Raw genomic sequence first — 20,202 nt, 5'->3', positions numbered from 1 at the left:
AAGATGCTTCTTGGGCGTCAAAGCCACATTCCAAGGTGTGCTTAGTAACTTGGCTTGCAGAATGTATAAGCTCTTGTAATTCTTTATTTTCTGCACAAGCAGGAAAGGAAGATATTTTTTGTTTGAGGAGTTCCATGCTATGCTGCTGATATTTCAGCATGTGGAACTAACAATTTAGTGCTCTAATAGCAAGAGTTGCAGAGGTGTATACTTTTTTACCCCATCTGTCTAAAGCTCGGGAATCCCTGTCTGACGGGGTGGGATTCTTAGCTGAAGTTGCTTTCATTCTTTTAGGTCCTTGGGAGATTACCTCTGGGTCAGCAGTAGGATTTTTTGAAAAGGAATGTTTGAGAGTCAGGGACTCTGTAGTACCTGTCAGGTTTCCTGTGAGCAGGAGGAAGGGTGTCAGGAGTCAAACTGGATTCCATAAAAACATCATCCACAACATCCAGGACAGGAGGAATGGCTAAAGGTCTGTGCTATGGTAAATCTAAGAATTCCCTGAGTCTCTTTTTTGACTGAGGATAGTTCTGACATTTCCATTGAAAATGCTCCCTTAAAGTATGTAGGGTTTCACCAAATGAAAAATCCTCGGGTGGAGAGGCAGAAGGAATGGATTCCTCTGTATCGGAATCCTCATAAGCAGAGAGGGGTTGCATGTCTTCATATTCAGAAGCATCAGAGTCATAGGACTCCTGTTCAGATAAAACTACTGGGGACACATCTCTTTTTCTTTTGGAAGGGGTAGCCTGGCTTTCCCTAATAAGCATAATAAGGTCTTCTGCCATTTTAAGCATTTGAGAGTGAGGTATGGAAGCAGCTGCCTGAGCTTGGGTCATTGTTATTTTGGGTGTAGTTCGTACCCTGGGCCTTAGAAACTTAGTAGTTTTAGAAAGAACTGAAAACGTGAAAGAAGTCGTCGGTTTGTGTCAAGTATCGGTAGTGCAAAGAACTTCCTCGGAAGCCAGTGCCTGCTTAGTGGCTCCGAACCCATCCAAGGTAGAGACATCTGCAGGATCCTTAGTCGAAGAAGAGGATCAGTAGCGGCCTGCAAATCCACAGAAGCGGGCATCAGGGGCTGAGAAAGTGCCTCACTGAGCACTGGAGAACTGATGACTAGCTTAATGGAAGAGTCGTTGGCAGTTTTGGACCTGTGTGGTCTGTCTCTGTCTTTATCCTTACATTTTTTTGGAAGATTGGCAGTCGAATGGCTTACTAAAGCCATATCAGAATTCAAGAACTGAGAGCAAAAATATCTAGCTACAATAAGGGCCTGACGACATATAGTTCTGGCGTTGAACAAAGCACAAAAGTGACAGCGAGGGACGTTGTGGTCTGGGCCTAAACAGGTGATGCAGTAAGAATGGAAGTCTCGGTGTGGTATTTGATTTCCACAGGTGAGACAATTGTTAGTTTTTTCTGACATCGGTTAGAGCAAGAAAAAAGGATCCCCAATGGGGTACTTAGCTTTAGAAGACTTCAACTTCAATTCAGAAATGAAAACTCAGGTAGCGGTTGACCAGCACTCATGCGAACTGCTTCTGCTTCTGCTTTGGGCTCCTCAGCAAGAAAGACTGATGTAATGGCATCGGCTGCCTGATTTTATGCTATTTGATGTCACTCCTGAAGTGACAGCAACTGACGCAGAAATACTAAGCCTCTGGTATTCAGGCCAACTGAGGGCTATCCCTTGCAGGATAACCCAAGTGTGATGACTGCAACAGTGAAACACAAAGAACATCTGCAGAGGCAAACCCTGCCCTAGCCTTAGAGAAAAGAGGTAGGTGCTAATGCTTTGTAAAGGTATGGGCAGAGGTCCAGGTGGCAGCTTCCAAGATGTCCCTGGTGGGAACTCCTCTGAGAAATGCTGTGGAAGTGGAGGCTGCCCTAGTGGAATGGGTATGAATAGACTTAGGGGGTGGTTTTCCATGTAGTCTGCAGCAGAAATGGATACAGTGTGGTATCCATTTGTAAATGGTTTGCTTGGAAATGGGCTTCCCCTCTGCCCCTGGGGCAAAGCTGACAAAAAGCTGGTCTGTTTTTCTGAAGGATTTAGTATGATCCAGGTAGTATCTGAGTTGTCTGTGCATGTCTAGTGAGTGCAGAATTATTTCCCCCCTGTTTTGAGGGTTAGGAAAGAAGGTGGGTAGATGTATGGCCTGGTTGAGGGTCACATCAGATACCACCTTGGGCATAAAGGGGTGTTAGTCCTTAGGGGGACCCTGTCTGCATGGAAAATTATGAAGAACTCAACGGCCATGAGTGCCTGAAGTTTTGAAACCCTTCTGGCTGAGGTGATAGCTAGTAGGAAAGCAGTCTTCCAGGAGAGGTATTTCAATTCTGCTGAAGCAGCAGGTTCAAATGGTGGCAAGGTTAATTTTTCTAAAACATAATTAAGGTCCCAGGGTGGCCTTCTGGGAGGTCTGACATTAAAAGCCCCTCTGAGGAATTGTTTAATCAAAGGATGTGAGAAGAGTGGCTGTTCTGTTTCGAAATGAGCTGAAATGGCTGACGCATGGATTTTAATAGAAGAGAAGGAGAGGCCACTATTGAGTAACTCACGTAGGTAGTCCAGGATAAGAGGGATGGGAAGGTTGTGAGGTACTGCCCCCTCTGGACTGGCTACAGGATCAGAATCTGTGATAATGTCTAGGACCTGTTTGCTTAACAGGGACCCCTTGTTTGCTTTTAAAGTATTAGCCATGCTGACAGTTTGAAAGTCTGTGTGCAGCACCCCCTCACCTGGGTCAAGAGGTCTGAGATCAGGGGAAGCTGCCTGGGAGGCTGTAATGTCAGGCTGTGCAGAAAGGACTACCAATGCTGTCTGGGCCAATCTGGAGCAATGAGGATGGCCTTTGGTCTCTCCTCCCTTATCCTGATAGTACTCCTTGGGAGTAAGAGGCAAAGGAGGGAATGCATACACAAAGAGGGAGTTCCGGGGGAAGGTCAAGGGATCCACCTTCCAGGCTAGGTGGTGATACTCTCTGGTACAGAATTTTTTTTTTTTTAAGTTGGTGCTGGAGGGTGAGCATTTTGAATTTTGGTATCACCAGAAAGGTGTTTAGAATGGATAGATTGAGGATTGGGTGTCAGGTGCCCTCTTTTCTGGGTACCAGGAAGAGTCTGGAATAGAAACCTTGGCCTATCTGGTCTACAGGAACATGCTGTATTGCCCTCATGGAGAGCAGGGGAAGGACTTGCTTTGTAGCCTCTGCCCACTGGTTTGTAGGAAGATCTAGGAACCCTTTTGGGGTTGGCAGAGTGTGGGAATAAATGTTGTATCCCTGGGACACTATGTTGAGGACCCATAGGTCTTTGGTAATAAAGGCCCAGTTGTTTACATGGAAGGAATGTTCTCCTACTAGGGGCACAAGCAGGTGGGCAGAGGTAAGGGGTGGAGGTGTAACGTCATTGTGAGTTCTTACCATAAGTGGGTGACTTAGCACTCCCTGTTTTTGAAGAGGAGGATCTCCATTGCTTAGATTTCTGCATTCCCTGGGACGGCTGTCTGGGGAGGGTGTGCTTCCCCTGGGTCTGGGCTGAGCTGGCCTGGAGGTGGCCGGAAAGGACCAGTGCTTGGAGGGGCAATGCCTACTGAACCTCGGAGGCTGGACCTGTAAAAAGTCTTAAACTGTCTGCATAAATTTAGCTTTTTCTTCCATCTTTTTTAAGACCTCTTCTGCCTTGGTGCCAAACAAACTGTCTTTGTTCAATGGTGCGTCCAATCATTTTGATTTGACATGGTCTGGCAAGGTCTGTTCCTTAAGCCAAGCATGCCTTCTAAGGATAGAACCAGTGACTGTTGCCCTGCATAATGCTTCTAGGGCATCAAAGCCACATTCCAAGGTGTGCTTAGTTACTTGGCTTGCAGAATGCATAAGCTCTTGTAATTCTTTATTTTCTGCACAAGCAGGAAAGGAAGATATTTTTTATTTGAGGAGTTCCATGCTATGCTGCTGATATTTCAGCATGTGGAACTGACAATTTAGTGCTCTAATAGCAAGAGTTGCAGAAGTATATACTTTTTTACCCCATCTGTCTAAAGCTCGGGAATCCCTGTATGAGGGGGTGGGATTCTTAGCTGAGGTTGCTTTAATTCCTTTTTGTCCTCAGGAGATGACCTCTGGGTCAGCAGTAGGATTTTTAAAAAGGAATTTGTGAGAGTCAGTGACTCTGTAGTACCTGTCAGGCTTACTGGGAGCAGGTGGGAGGGTGTCAGGGGCTAAGCTGGATTCAAGGAAAACATCCACCATTTCTAAAATAGGGGGGATGGCCAGGGGTCTGTGCTGGGCCAGGTCCAGAAACTCTCTAAGTCTTTTCTTAGACTGGAGGAAATCCTGAAATTCCCATTGGAAATGTTCCCTGAGGGTGTGAAGGGTTTCCCCAAAATAAAGGTCTTCTTTCTAATGGGGAGGCAGAAGGAATGGATTCCTCTGCATCTGAATCCTCATAAGCAGTCAGATGTTGTTGTTCCTCTTCAAAATCTGAATAGTCAGATTCCTCAGAATCCTCTTCTGTCAATTTCTGGGGAAGGGTGTCTTTTCCAAGTTGTGGCCTGACTACCCCTGATAAGGGAGATGAGATCCTCCACCATTCCAAGCATTTGTGCTTGGGGTGGTGGAGCAGGAGCAGGAGCAAGATGGTGGCTAGAGGCAGATTTTCTAGGAGTGGCCTGGCTTCTAGGCCTAAGAGTATCCCTTGGTTTAAGAGAAACAGTAGTCGGATGAGAAGACATAGTTTTTTGTCTAGATTCAGTAGTGCGGGAGACCTCCTTGGAAGCCGGAGCCTGCGTCACGGCTCCAGACCAAACCAAGGCAACTGAAGATTTCTGTGGCATGCTGGACTCCAAAAGGGACTCAGTAGAGGCCTGAGTAGATATCAAATAAGGCAACCGGGGCTGCGAAAGCACCTCACTGAATTCCGGAGAACTAACGACCTGCTTGGCTATACTGTCATCGGTTTAGCCTTGTGTGGTCTGTCTATCTTTATATCTGCATTTTTTCAGAATTTCCATGGATTATTGGCTGACGGATGCCATTTTGGAATATGAAGATGGAAGATGAAAATACCTGTCTACAATAAGAGCTCTACAGCAAATGGTTCTCACGTTAAAGAGGGCACACAATCGGCAACAGGGGATGTTGTGGTCTGGGCCTAAACAAGTGATGCAGTATGAATGGAAGTCTTGGTGTGGGATCTGCTTTCCACAAGCGAGACAATTGTTAACTTTTTCGGACATTGGTTAGTGCAAGAAAAAGGATCGCCAATGGGATACTTAGCTTTAGACGTTTTCAGCTGAAATTCTAACTCTGGTAGCGACCGATTGGCACTCTTGCGAACTGCTTCTGCTACGGGCTCCATGGCAAGAAAGACTGATGTAATGGCGTTGGCTACCTTGGTTAATAGCACTGATGACCTGACGTCAGACTACAGGTGACAGCAGCAGACGCAGAAAAACATTGACTCTGGTATTCAGGCCGAGGGCTACCACAGCAGGGATAACCCACAAGTAATGACTGCAACAGTGAAACATGAAGAACATCTAACTGCACAATAGACTAGGTAGAGCCAATTGATCTCCTCTAGACCAGTGAAATGCCATAGACTGCCCAGTGTGACCAGAGTCTAGGAGGTGCCCCTCAGACAGATGGAAAGGCATGCAGGGGTTAGGTGGGAGGGAAGGAATACTGCAACATGGAACAAAAGGACATCTATGGCTATGGCAAGATTTTACACAACTATTCTATGTCCTTCTATTCCCATGTTGCAATATTCTTAGTGTGGGAGAGTACCGAAGCTTAGGAAGGGTGAAGGGTGGAGGTAGAGTTGGCTGATTCCAGAAATCCCTGCAGGACTGCCCTAGTGAAACCTGCTCTGGAGATATGATCTAATTTGTAGTGTCTGGTAAATGTGTGTATAGTGGACCAGGTGGCTTCCTCCAAGATGGAAGCTGTGTCTAGGTCCCTGAAGAAGGCCTTGGAGGAAGCTACAGCCCTAGTAGCATGTGCTCTTACCCTCTGAACTAAATCCAAGCCATGGTGGGAGTAGCAAAAGCAAATAGTTTTCCTGATCCAATAGGAGATAGTTTGTTTGGAGACTGCCTTGCCCACAGTCCTGGGATGAAATGATACAAAAAGTTGATTAGATTTTCTAATGGTCTTACTTTTGTCCAACTAAAACCTTAACTGCCTGTGAATATCAAGGGAATGGAAAATTATCTTGCTGACATTGGTAGGAGAGGGAAAGAAGGTGGGCAGTTGTATGGCCTGATTTAATGACAGCTCGTTGACCACTCTGGGCATGAAGGAAGGGTTGGCACACAGGGTCACCCTGTCTTTGTGAAAGATAGTGTAGGGGGCATGCCATGACAGCCCTTAACTCTGATACCCTTCTGGCTGAGGTGAGAGCTACTAACAGGACTGTTTTCCATGTGCACATTTGCAGTGATGCAGAACTAGCTGGCTAAAATGGGGCCAATGTGAGTTTCAACAGGATAAAGTTTAGGTCTCAAGGTGGTGGGATAGGCTTTCTTGGTGGTCTGATGTGCAAGACCCCCTTCAGAACAATTTAACATCTAAAAACAACCAAAATAAAATGAAAAATGTAGAAAAAGGAACAACAAGCAGGAAACAAACACTAAAACTTTATTGTCTCTCTAGCGCCTCGGCAGAGCCTTCAAGGATTCACAAATTAACATTTAGTCTGAAGAGTAAAGGAGGGTCGTCTAAGGTTAAGCAGGCAGAGATAGCAGAAAGGTGCACTTTCACTGAAGAGTATGAAAGGCCTGCCTTGATAAGCTCACACATATATTCTAAGACAAGAGGTACATCCACTAGAAAGGGATCTCTAAGCCTTTGGAGACACCATTTGGAGAACCTTTTCTGTTTTAGAATGTAGGATCTCCTTGTGTTAGCTTTCCTGGCTCCCTCAGGATAGAAAGCATGTCCTCAGAGTAGTGGTATCTGAAGGGCATTGAAAGTTTATCTTAGGCACAGCATCTCCAGATGAGGGTGGATGAGAGTTTCCTTCTGCTGTGTGAGTAGGTCCACCTTGTGGGGTAACTTGTGGTGATCGCCCTTGGCGAGGAATAGAAGACAGGGGAACTAATGCTGCCTTGGCCAATAGGGAGTCACCAGCAAGATTTTTGGATTGTCCCTCCTGATTTTCAGGAGGACATTTTGAATGAGAGGAAAGGGAGGAAATGTATGCAGAAATCATCCCTTCCATGAGATGGCGAAGGCATCCACTCTCCAGGCTACAGGCGAGTGGTCCTTCATACAGAATTTTCTCAGTTGTCTGTTCTGGGGGGAGACAAATAAGTCTATTTGTGGTGTGACCCACTGGTGGACAATGTCTAGAAAAACTTCTCTGTGCAACATCCACTTGTGATGCAGAGAGAATGATCTGCTGACAGCATCTGCTTGGTGGTTGTCCTGGGATGGGATGTAGACTGCCTACAGAGATAAGTTGTTCTGCAAGGCTAGGTCCCAAATCTGCATTGCCAGCCTGCAGAGGAGGTAAGACCTGGTCCCCCCTGTTCATTGATGTACCACATGACTGTGGTGTTGTCTGTGAAGATTAAAAGGGGGCCTGGTTGTAGAAGGGGGAGAAAGGCTTTTAGGGCTAAACGAACTGCAGTGATATTCCTTATACTGACGTGTTTTTTCAGGAGGGGTGTCTGCCAGCATTCTTGCACCTTGAGGCCCTTCATTGCAGCCCCCCAGCCCAGATCTGAGGCATCTGTATGCATATGTTGAACTGGTGTAGGTGGAAGGAGGGGAAGGCCTGGGTTTATTTGAACTTCTTGAATCCACAACCGTAGTTCTGCCTTGAGGCAGGGTAGGAAGGGGATCTGGAACGCTAGAGGGTGTCTGTGCATACCTCCCAACCATACCGAACTACTCGGTTTTTACCGAGTTTTGGGGTCCAAATACTGGAGTGCCACGATTCCCGAGTGGTACCCCTTCATTTCCAATTTTTTTTCTTTGTTTTTTATTTTTTGCACTTTGGGAGCGTGAGCAGGAACGACACTCCAGGAAGAAAGGAAATGATTTAACTGAATGGAAAACCGGAGACAGTTCGGATTTAACTGAATGGGAAACCACAGACATAAGGAGCTGAATGGAATGCTCTGCGAGCGAGAATGGGTTATTCTGAACGGAAAGGAACAGACCTGAAAGTAAGTGTGTGTGTGTGTGTGTGTGTATGCCCCCATTTTAATACACCTGGTGGCTAGAGGTACTCAGGCTCGAACCCTGTACCTTGGGTACAAGGTAAAAAGAGCCTAAAGTCCCTAGCCACCACCATTTGTGAATTTGTGCCTCATGTTTTTAATCTGTTCCTCATAAAATCTGTGGTTTTAAGGATTTTTGTGGCAAATCACTGCAGGATTGAATTCATTAAAAAATGACAGGCATTTGGATTTCAGACTTTATACTCTTCAAAAAATAAATGGTAGCAAAAAAACTTTTATTCTAGCAATTTTCTATGTTTATAAGATCAGTATTGAAATTTGTCCTATTTGCTGGAGAGACAGATCTTTTTTTCTCTGCTTAATAGGTATGTATTCTTACATGTGCTATTGTTTGCTTCCTTCTGCTGTTTATACATGTTTTGGGGGGGGGTTGCATATGAGATATTACTTTTCTTCCATTGTTGTTTGCAGTGTTTTGTTTCTATAATGCTACTGGCTGACTATATACTCATGTGTACGTTGCACCATACATATACCTGTCTGTACCACTTTTGTTATGGCTATATCAGCTGTTATGATATTCAGGTAAAGGTATATAGATTATGACTTGTAGATTACTTTTATGTTTTATACTATTTCTTCATAACAGATTGATCACACACATTTGCTGCTGCTGTTCGCAACAACATCCTAGCCTGCTGCAGATACAGATTTATAATATCTTCAGAAACCCCTAACATTTTTCAAAGTTTCCCAGTGATTGAGTAAAGGTGAGCATGACATGCTCATCTTCATGTTATTTGCTTTTGAATCGCTCCTCTTTCATTTTTGCTTCATTAGTATGTGCCTCGGCTAGTTATATGCTCATTAGCATTCCTGGCTACTAACTCTTGTTTTATAGCCACAATGTGAACTGCTGTTTCCTGAATTACAAATAGCTCAGCTGTCACTGCTCATCATGCAAGTGAGCTTAGCGTGACGTACAGGCATTCATGAAAACTGGTTATTGATTCTAAAACATTATTAAATAAATTATTTACAATGTATATTTAGGAACAATGATTGCTGCAGATTGTAAACAAACCTACCAGGGAACAGAACATACTGGATACTGTTTGTGCTCCTTTGGGGAAGAGTATTTGTTCATGTCACATTATACCATGTTTAATGTACAGTGATCATGGGGTCGTAAAGTTTAAACCACCACTAGATGATTATGCCAAACTGAAACCAATGCATAGAATAGTAATAGCAGATTGTGTGTGCAAACAGCCACATTATAAAACTAATTGGAGTGATGCAGTCAGTGGAAAATCAGCTGAAGGAATATGGCAGGTTTTAAAAGGGAAATTGAGAGCAAATCAAAAACTGTGTAACACCAATATCTCACATTCTGGAGGATATATTTCTATAAGAACAAGATAGTTAAGTTGACAGATAAAAGTACAAAAATTTGAAATATTGTTAAACTATAAGTGAGAAAACTGAAAAAAATGGGCAAACAAATTCAAATTCTGTGACATAAGATCAGGAAAATTCTGAAGAAAATTTATTATTGGCTTTGTCCAGGTTTTTTGTGCTAAGAGTTGAGAGCTATGGTGAGAAGTGAGAACTGAATTTGCATTCCCCCACTATTGGCTTTGTCCAGGTTTTTTGTGATAAGAGGTTGAGAGCTATGGTGAGAAGTGAGAAAGTACAGCTGTGTACACTTATCATAAATGTAGATGTTCAAATGTATTCACTGTTGCAGTCATCACATTTGAGTTATCCCTGCCAGGGTAGCCCTCGGCCGGCCCAAATACCAGAGACTTAGTATTGCTGCATTGGTTGCTGTCGCTTGAGGACTGACTTCAGGTCATCAGTGGTATAAAGTAAAGCAGCCGATGCCATTACATCAGTTTTTCTTGCCCTAACCTGTCAGGAGCCCCCAAAGTAGGAGTCCAGGTTCTGGTGGAAGAAAGTACAGTTGTGTACACTTACCATAAATGTAGATGTTCGAGTGTTATTCACTGTTGCAGTCATCACATTTGGGGTTATGTGCTTGCAGTAGCCCTCAGTCAGCCTGTTTATCAAAGTCTTGGGTCCTGCATCGGTTGCTGTCTCATCTTCCGTGACGCCAGGTAGTCAGGGGTATAAAGCATGCAGCCGACACCATTACATCAGTTTTTCTTGCCCCAGATGTCAGGTGCCCCCTAATGGGAAGCAATTAAATATATATATATACAAGGATATACCTCCAACAAAAAAGCAAATACACAAAAGCTTTGAAGCATAGTAAAGGAGAACAGAGGTATAGCCAAAAGAAGTCAGGGGGGCTGGAGGGAGGGTAACCAGGACTGCAACAGTGAATACACTCGAACATCTACATTTATGGTAGGTGTACACAGCTGTACTATGTTCTTCGTGTTTCACCATTGCAGTCATCACATTTGGGTAGATTCCCAAAGCTAAGGATGGGAGGAGGAATTTAGATAGCATTAGGACCAGCTATAAGGCCCTGCAAGACTGCAGTGGCAAAGCCAGCTCTGGATTTGGAGGAAATTGGCAAATGGTAATGCTTGGTGAAAGTATGTACAGAACTCCAGGTAGCAGCTTCTAGGATGTCTCTGGTAGGGACACCTCTGAGAAAGGCTGTAGAGGTAGATGCAGCACTGGTGGAATGGGGTCTAATCCCCTGTGGGATAGGTTTTCCATGGATCTTATAGCAGAAATGAATGCAATGGCCTATCCATTTAGAAATGGTTTGCTTTGAAATGGCCTTCCCTTCTGCCCTTGCAGCAAATGCTACCAACAGCTGTTCAGATTTCCTGAGAGGTTTATTCCTGTCCAAGTAAAATCTAAGTTGTCTGTGCACATCTAAGGAGTGCAGTATATGTTCCCCTTTGTTCTGTGGATTAGAAAAGAAGGTTGGCAAATGAATGGACTGATTAAGAGCCACATTGGATACTACCTTGGGCATGAAGGAGGGATTGGTCCTGAGGGACACCCTGTCCGCATGAAAGATGATGAAATGCTCCACTGCCATAAGGGCCTGTAATTCAGACACCCTTCTTACTGAAGTAATAGCTAAAAGGAAGGCTGTTTTCCAAGAAAGGAATTTCAACTCTGCATTTGCAGCTGGCTCAAAAGGAGGTAGCGTGAGTTTTTCCAATACAAAGTTGAGGTCCCAGGCTGGAGTTGGGGCTCTCCTGGGTGGTCTTAAGTTTTTGGCCCCTCTGAGGAACTGCTTGAGCAGTGGGTGAGAGAAGAGGGGCTGTTCTGTGTTATAATGAGCTGAAATGGCTGAGGCATGAATTTTGATGGAGGAAAAGGACAGGCCCTTGTGAAGCATCTCAGTTAACTATTGAAGAATCTGATGTAAATCGGGTGCTGTTGTGCCCATCTCCTGAGTTTGGTTCCAGGAACAGAATCTTTTCTGTTTTTCAGCATAAGATTTTCTAGTACTGTGCCTCCTTGTCTCCAGAATGACATCCAACACTTGTTTACTGAGGGCTGGTAAAGGAGAAATCAGGTAATTAGCCAGGCTGCCAGGTTCAGGGTTTGAAGCTGAGGGTGCAGCACCTGGCCCTCCTGCTGGGACAGCAGGGTAGGGGGTCTGAGGCAGGTGCCATGGTGCCAGCAGTGACACACTGCGCAAGAGGGGGTACACCAGTGTTGGCATGACCAGTCTGGTGCAATCAGTATCATCCTTGGTTTGTCCTGTTTGATCTTTAGTAGTACCTTGGAGAGGAGAGGCATAAACCGATAGATTTTTCCAGGTGAGGGACAGGGCATCCACTTTCCAAGCTTGTTTGTGGGGAGTACTTGTGCAGAATTTGTCCAACTGGTAGCTCTGAGGGGAGGCAAACAGGATTGTCTCTGGGCTCCCCCCATTTGTTTATCAACATGTTGAATGTCTTTTGTTCCAGTTTCCACTAGTGTGGGTCCATGAAATTTCTGCTTAGTTCGTCTGCCAGTGTATTTAGCTTTCCTGGCAAGAATTGAGCCTGTAGGTGCACTTGGTAGCTCAAGCCTGTGTTCCACAGAGCCATGGCTAGTCTGCAGAGAGGGTATGAGTGGGTTCCCCATCTGCTTGTTTATGTACCACATAACAGTGGTGTTGTCTGTCTTTACCATTAATTGTCCTGGAAGAATGTGGTCCTTGAAGGCTGTCAGAGCATTCTGTACAGCTAACATTTCTTTTTGCTTGATATGCAGGTGCATTTGACTTGGGTTTCATTTGCCCTGAATGCACTTCCCTGCCAAGTGAGCCTCCATGCATAGTCTGATGGGTTTGTTGTTAAGGTTTGGGTGGCAGGGGGTAAAGTGAATGGCAGTCTCTTGTTTTGGTGGCAGGCGTCTGCCCACCAAAGGAACTCTAACTGTAGGCAAGATATGATAGGAATCATTGCTTCTAGGTCCTGATAATGTCGACACCATAGGCTTTTTAGATACCATTGTAGTTTTCTCATATGCAGTCTTGCATATGGAATAAGGAGAATGCAGGAGGCCATGAACCCCGAAGCTTGCAGTATTTGTCTTGCAGATAGCAGGGTATTTGTGGCCTTTAGTTTGAAGTAAGTTGTCAAATGAACTTGTTACTCTGGTGTGAGGAAAGCCACCTGGGAAGTTGTGTTCAAGCTTGCTCCCAGGAATACAATTTGTTGGCAGGGTACAAGATGTGATTTCTTTTCATTTGTGGTGCACCCCAGAAAAGTTAGCACCTTTTGTACAAACGCCATATAATTCAATAGTATGTCCTGGCTTTCTGCCTGAATTAGACAATCGTCAAGGTATGGGTATATTAGAATATTTCTTTGCTTGCAAAATGCAATGACTGGAGCTAGGCACTTTGTGAATACACTGGGCGCAGTTGATAAAGTCAAAGGGCAGTGCAGAGAAAGTACAGTTGTGTACGCTTAGCATAAATGTAGATGTTCGAGTGTATTCACTGTTGCAGTCATTACATTTGGGTAATCTGCTGGCAGGTTGCCCCCAGTCGGCCTGATTAACAAAGTCTTGGGTCCTGCGTTGGTTGCTGTCCCTTCTTCCATGACGTCAGGTCATCAGGGGTATAATACATGCAGCTGATGCCATTACATCAGTTTATCTTGCCCCAGATGTCAGGTGCCCCCCAAATGGAGAGCAAAATATATATATAATTAAAAACACAAAAATATACCTACAAACAAAAGCAAATACACCAAAAAGGCTTTTAAGCATAGTAAAAGAAAGTAGAGGTATAGTAAGAGAAAAACAGGGGGCTGGAGGGAGGGTAACCAGGACTGCACCAGTGAATAAACTCGAACATCTACATTTATGGTAAGTGTATACAACTGTACTATGTTCATCATGTTTCACTGTTGCAGTCATTACATTTGAGTAGATTCCCAAAGCTATGGTTGGAAGGATGGATTTATACAGCATTAGGACCAGCTATAAGGCCCTGCAAAACAGCAGTGGCATAGCCAGTTCTGGATTTAGAGAAAATAGGTAAATGATAATGCTTGGTGAAAGTATGAACTGAACTCCAGGTAGCAGCTTCTAGAATATTCCTGGTGGGAACACCTCTGAGAAAGGCTGTTGAAGAAGATGCAGCCCTGGTGGAAGGAGATCTGATCCCCTGGGGGATAGGTTTTCCATGGCGCTTATAACAGAAATTAATACAATGGCTTATCCATTTAGAAATGGTTTGCAGCACTTTTATTGTCAGCTTTTTAGTCTTTGAGTGTATTTTATTGCTATTAACTAATTTGCAAAAGTAACTGATTTGTCTGCAGTCAAAAGCATTCTGTATCTTTACAAATCTTTATCTGTTTGTGCTTTCTCTAGTGCTACTGTCTGTAGGCTATTGTCTCCACCCTCCCTCCCAGTTGGTGTCTTGCTCTTATACTTGGTGGCTTTGCAGTTGCCCGCCCCTACTCTAAATCTGATCTGTGACACTCCTCCCAGTCTAGTGTCATTAGCTCATTGCCTTAATATTGCTACAACTCAAGTGCTCTAGGTTGCACTGCATCTGAAGTGTTTGTGTGTTTTAGCTGCTTTTCTGTATATATAGACTTCTCTGTTTCTTTAACTAAATAAGCTATGCAAAGTTGTTTTATTGCATTTCTGCCTGTATTTCTGAGTTTTTTGCCCTTTTAAAGTTTGTTTTTGCTTAGTTAAACTGGTAGGCTACACACTCAAGTGCGCTAGCCAAATTAAAGCATTTACTGTGTTTCTGTACCTAATTTCTGCTACTTTGTAAAAAAAAAAAAAATCCTTGTTTCCCGCCTTTACTGAACTAGAATAGTCCAGTCTTCAGGTATTGCTGATCTCTGGGCTGTGTCATAGTTCCTGTGTTGCCCATATCCTTATTTGGACAGGAGGAAGCTTCTTTGTTCGCTAGTGAGAGTGGGGAGCTCTAAGCAGCCTATCTGTCCCTTGAGGAGTGGTTCCAGCCCAGTGACCTGTATCTTATTGGCCGTTTTGGGCCATTTCCTATCTCCTTCTAAGCCCTTGCTTTAAAGCCAGCTTTAGTGCGCTTTTGCACTTGTAATTTAAAGTTTGTCCTGTTTGTTGCGTTTACCTGTTGAGGCTACACACTCAAGTGCACTAGCCAGTGTTACATATTTATTGCACTTTCCTACTGTTTGTTGCAAAAAAGAAAAAAAATAAACAAAAATGTATCCTTGTTTCCCATCTTTCCTGACCTAGAGTAGTCCAAATACAGGCTTTGCTGTATTCTGGACTTTTGGAAAGTTCCTGTGTTGCCCATTTCCTTTCTTGGATAAAGGGAGGCTTCTTTGTTCGCCAGTGGCAGTGGGGAACTTGGAGCAGCCTATCTATCCTGGGAGGAGTGTTATCAGCACAAGAATCTGGTAGTTCCTGTGTTGCCCATTTCCTTTCTTGGATAAAGGGAGGCTTCTTTGTTCACCAGTGGCAGTGGGGAGCTTGGAACAGCCTATCTATCCCTGGAGGAGTGTTCCCAGCACAAGAATCTGGTAGTCTGTTTGTTGCAAAAAAAAATTATCCTTGTTTCCCATCTTTCCTGACCTAGAGTAGTCCAAATACAGGCTTTGCTGTATTCTGGACTTTTGGAAAGTTCCTGTGTTGCCCATTTCCTTTCTTGCATAAAGGGAGGCTTCTTTGTTCACCAGTGGCAGTGGGGAGCTTGGAGCAGCCTATCTATCCCTGGAGGAGTGTTCCCAGCACAAGAATCTGGTAGTCTATTGTCCGTTTTGGGCCAGTTTCTAGCTCTTTTAAGTCCCCCTGTATAAGACCCACTTTGGCGCAGTTTTTGCGCTTGTTACTACTCAGCCAAGCTCCTTGTGGTCCTGCAGAGTGGTGCTAGCAGCAGAGAGGCTAAAAGAGTGTCTGCTAACCTGTTTGTTTTCCTGCTACTACCTGGGCGACTGTCCGATCTAGCTAAACTGCAAGTATTTCTGCTTCTTGAACTGTTTTAAACTGTTTAAAGTTGTTTTTGCACCTGCACTTTTAAAGTTTGTCCTGTTTGTTGCTTTTACCTGTTGAGGCTACACACTCAAGTGCGCTAGCCTGTGTTATATATTTATTGCATTTTCCTGCTGTTTGTTGCAAAAAAAAAAAAAAAAAAAAAAAAGATCCTTGTTTCCCGTCTTTCCTGACCTAGAGTAGTCCAAATACAGGCTTTGCTGTATTCTGGACTTTTGGAAAGTTCCTGTGTTGCCCATTTCCTTTCTTGGATAAAGGGAGGCTTCTTTGTTCACCATTGGCAGTGGGGAGCTTGGAGCAGCCTATCAATCCCTGGAGGGGTGTTCCCAGCACAAGAATCTGGTAGTCTATTGGCCGTTTTGGGCCAATTTCTAGCTCTTTCAAGTCCCCCCTGTATAAAACCCGCTTTAGCGTGGCATTCTTGATTTTGCATAGCGCCACTTAATTGGGTTTAAACCATTCTCGGCTCCACAAAGTCTGCTCTTCACTTTTTCCCTTAGAACTGATCTAGTTCTCATAATAAACACCCTATTCCCACTCTAAAGCCTGGCACTTGCTCACTAAAGCAATTATATAAGTCAGCACTAAAAAAATAAAAGCACTACACCCTCACAAACTCCCCTTGAGTACTTTGTTCCCCATTGGCCCTTTTTTTCAATTATAAAGGAATCCCCAATACTATTCTAACATGTCCAAAGGTCAGTTGTCAATCTCCTCTCTGGTCCAGCTGGTGAATCTGGGAATCTTGAGGCAATGTTACAACTGCCTCATGTACACAGACAACCTTCGCCTCCTCCCAAAAAATTCCAACACATGTGAGAGATGCAACCATATAGCCAAACTGGAGGCTAAGCTCTCTCAACTCAGTACTGGCGTAACCAGTCAGGAGGAGAAGGAAACCACACTCACTACAATTCCAGTCTCATATAGACCTACCACGACAGCAAACCAAACACATAAACACACAAAAACATACTCGGAGGTTCTAAATAAAAATCTGCCTAAGCAGCAGATACCTCCAAAGCAGACACCCAAGCAACCGCTACCCCAAAACAAAACACATGCAACACATAGCTCACAAAGCCAGTGTGCCGAACAGTCACAGCCCTTAAGTCTAAACAACACACCTGATACACTTGTAATAGGTGACTCTATCGTCAGGCACACTGACGTCCCACTCATCAGGCTGAAAAAGGAGAAGGTCACGGTGAGCTGCCTGTCGGGCGCTAGGATCCGCCACATAACACAAGCACTCAGGTCACTCCAAGGAAAGTACAAATATCACTCAGTCATTGTCCATGCTGGTGTGAATGACCTGAGACGTACCTCCCTGGACTACATGAAAAGAGACATAGAGGAGCTCTCTGAGCATGTAGCCCAGGCCGGTATGACCCTGACCTTGAGCAGCATCTTACCCTCACCAAGAATGATGCCACAATATGAAGAGAAGATGATCAATTTCAACAATTGGCTTAAGTATTGGTGTCATTCAAAGGGGATCCAATGCCTGTCTGCCTGGGATGACATGCTCGACAAGCCACAATGCTTCGCTAGGGACGGCTTGCACCTGTCACCCCTGGGATTTCGGATATTGGCAAAGGCTCTTGCCACCCCCATAGTGCCTTTTTTAGGCAAGGCTCAAAAGACAAACCCACCTCCATAGGTATCACAAGGGATAAGAAACTAAGAGTAATGCTACTCAACGCCAGAAGTCTAAACCTCAAGATGCACGCACTCGAAACTCTCCTTAGCATGGAGAACATCGATATCTGTGCAATAACAGAAACCTGGTTCAAGGCTCCCGAGAGCACCCCAGCACTGCCAGGTTATACCTCATACCATTTTTTCAGCCCCAAAACTTGGACCAAACCACAAAAGGAGGGGGAGTATCAATATTCGTCAAAGATACCCACACCTCCAGGTTGGTGGTGCAGCACGAAGCATCAGAGACTATCCATGTGCAACTAACAGTGGGTAAATCTGCCTTCCAGTTTATAGCCTGCTACAGACCACCTTCCCAAACCCAGGAACCCCACTCGGCCTTCCTGAGAACACTGGAAAATATGAAGGTCTTTCCAAACACCATTATATTGGGCGACTTCAACTACCCTAACATAGACTGGGAGCATTACTCTAGCTCCAACACCCTAGCCCAAAGGTTCCTAGAATTTATAAACTCAAATGCTATGGAACAACTTGTTGCCACTCCCACAAGAGGGGAAAACATACTGGACCTGATCATCACCAACATGGGGACTCTATGCTCCAGACCAGAAGTGTGTCCCTCACTGGTAAGATCAGACCATAAACTAATCTCACTAGATATTCACATCCCAACCCCAGCCCCTGCCCAGAAAACCACAGTGAAAAACTTCTCTAAAGCAAATTTCACACTCCTCAAAACCGAGGCGGAATCCTTCAAAGCCCCTGGGCCTGTGGAAAATATGGTCCAGACCGCAGAATCCTTTATAAACGCATTCTATGAACACCTTCAGGAATGCATGGATCATGCAATCCCAAATAAAACCAAAACCCAATCCTCCAAAGTTAGGCGTCCTGTCTGGTGGACCCCAGCCATAAACAAACTATACAATAGAAGGAGGAACTACTACATGATAGAGCAAAATCCCAAAAAGGGAAGGCATCTCTGATCAGTATTAGCAAAAAACTACGGGCACTCATAAAATCGTCTAAGGCCAGCTTCGAGAGAAAAATTGCACAGGACACTAAGGATAATCACAAGGCTTTCTTTAGTTATGTTAGGAACCTGGGTGGGAATTCCCAGATATGCTCAGAATTAGTCCAAAATGACAAAAAATACACCAAACCCACAGACATTGCCAACATCCTAGCTGACAGATTCAGTGCAAACATCTCCCTCCCCTTTCGCACCAAAAGGGCAAATATCTATCCCAGCAGAGTGCTGTCCCCCTGACATCTCAGATGCTCAGGTAAGAGCTGCCCTCTCCAAAGCAAAAAACACAGCATTAATGGGGCCAGACAGTGTCCCGGGCTGCATCCTACATGAACTCCAAGAAGAACTAAACCCAAACATAAAACTACTGTTCAATCTCAGCCTTACTACAGGATATGTACCCAAAGAGTGGTGTACAGCAACAGTGGTCCCTCTCCACAAAGGTGGTGCCTCAACGGATCCTGGAAACTATCGCCCCATAAGCTTGACTAGCTTGGTCTGCAAAGCTATGGAAAGGATCATCATGGACATCATAAATAAAGATATTGGGGACCTACAGACACTGGATCCTACCCAGTTCGGCTTTGTTAAGGGCAGATCCTGCCTCTTAAACCTGGTTGATTTCTTTGAAACAGTCACCAAGGCCATTGACGAGGGGAAGGTGGTCCACACAGCCTACCTGGACCTTGCAAAAGCCTTCGATACAATACCCCACTCGGGCATTATAGATAAGCTCACCAGCTTAAATATAAACCCCTATGTCACTAGATGGTTTGCAAACTGGCTCAAGGACAGAACCCACATGGTTAGAATTGCTAGAGCCATGTCAGACTCCAAACCAGTTACAAGTGGCATCCCACAAGGCTCAGTCCTGGGACCTCTCCTGTTCGGTATATATTTCTCGGAGGTACAGGCTAACACGGAAGGACTGTGGCTGACCAAGTTCGCAGATGACTGCAAACTGGGCGCCATAATCGACTCTCCAGCTAACACAAGCATCCTACAAAAGGGCTTCATAGAAACAGACAACTGGTGCCAGAGCCATGGCCTCAAGCTAAACGCCAAAAAGTATATAGTCATCCCCTTTGGCAAAAACAAAGTGCCCACAAATTACCACATAGGTGGTAATCCATTAAGTACAGAAGAAGTAATTAGGGACCTGGGAACCCAAGTTGATAGCAATCTCTCATTTGACAACCACGTGGCCAAAGTGGTTAGAAAAACATTTTATATAGCCCACCTAATCATGAAGGGATTCACATCTAGATCAGGGGAGGTCATCGTGCCTCTTTGCTCATCCCTCATCAGGCCCATAATTGAGTACAATGCCCCTTTTGGGATGTACCTTACCAGACACCTGCAGCAACTGGAAAGACCCCAAAATTACCTCACCAAGAGGATCAAAGGGCTCAAACAGATGCCATATACTGCCCGGTTAAAGAAACTCCAGCTCTACTCAGTGGCATACCGCCTGCTCAGAGGCGATCTGTGCCTGACGTATAAAGCCATGTCCAACCCGGAATTAATGGACATGCTGCACCTCAGAAAATCCAAATCCCATCGAGCTAAGCGCTCGAGAGACTTGAACCTCAGCACTGAAATAAATAGGACATGCTGGAGGGACAGATTCATAACCCAAAGGCTCCCTTCACGCTGGAATAAAATCCCAGTCCAGGTTAGGCAGAGTCCCTCATTGACTCTCTTCAAGAGGAATCTTGATGAGTGGATGGGAGATAGTAGGTTTACCCCAGGTATCACGTCTGTGTCACTGTTAGACAGAGGCACAGTATACTACCCTCGAAAAAGGGCATAACAAAATTCATTTAAAATGGGTGGCGAAAGCCAAACACACTCTGGCTAGGCTTATAAATGCCCTAGGGCA

The sequence above is a fragment of the Protopterus annectens genome, chromosome 17.part0 (assembly GCF_019279795.1).
Source record: "Protopterus annectens isolate FY-2018-M chromosome 17.part0, PAN1.0, whole genome shotgun sequence".
In the NCBI taxonomy this organism is placed as follows: domain Eukaryota; kingdom Metazoa; phylum Chordata; order Ceratodontiformes; family Protopteridae; genus Protopterus; species Protopterus annectens.
The sequence above is the reverse complement of the archived record's forward strand: the minus strand, read 5'-3'. Positions refer to the sequence as shown.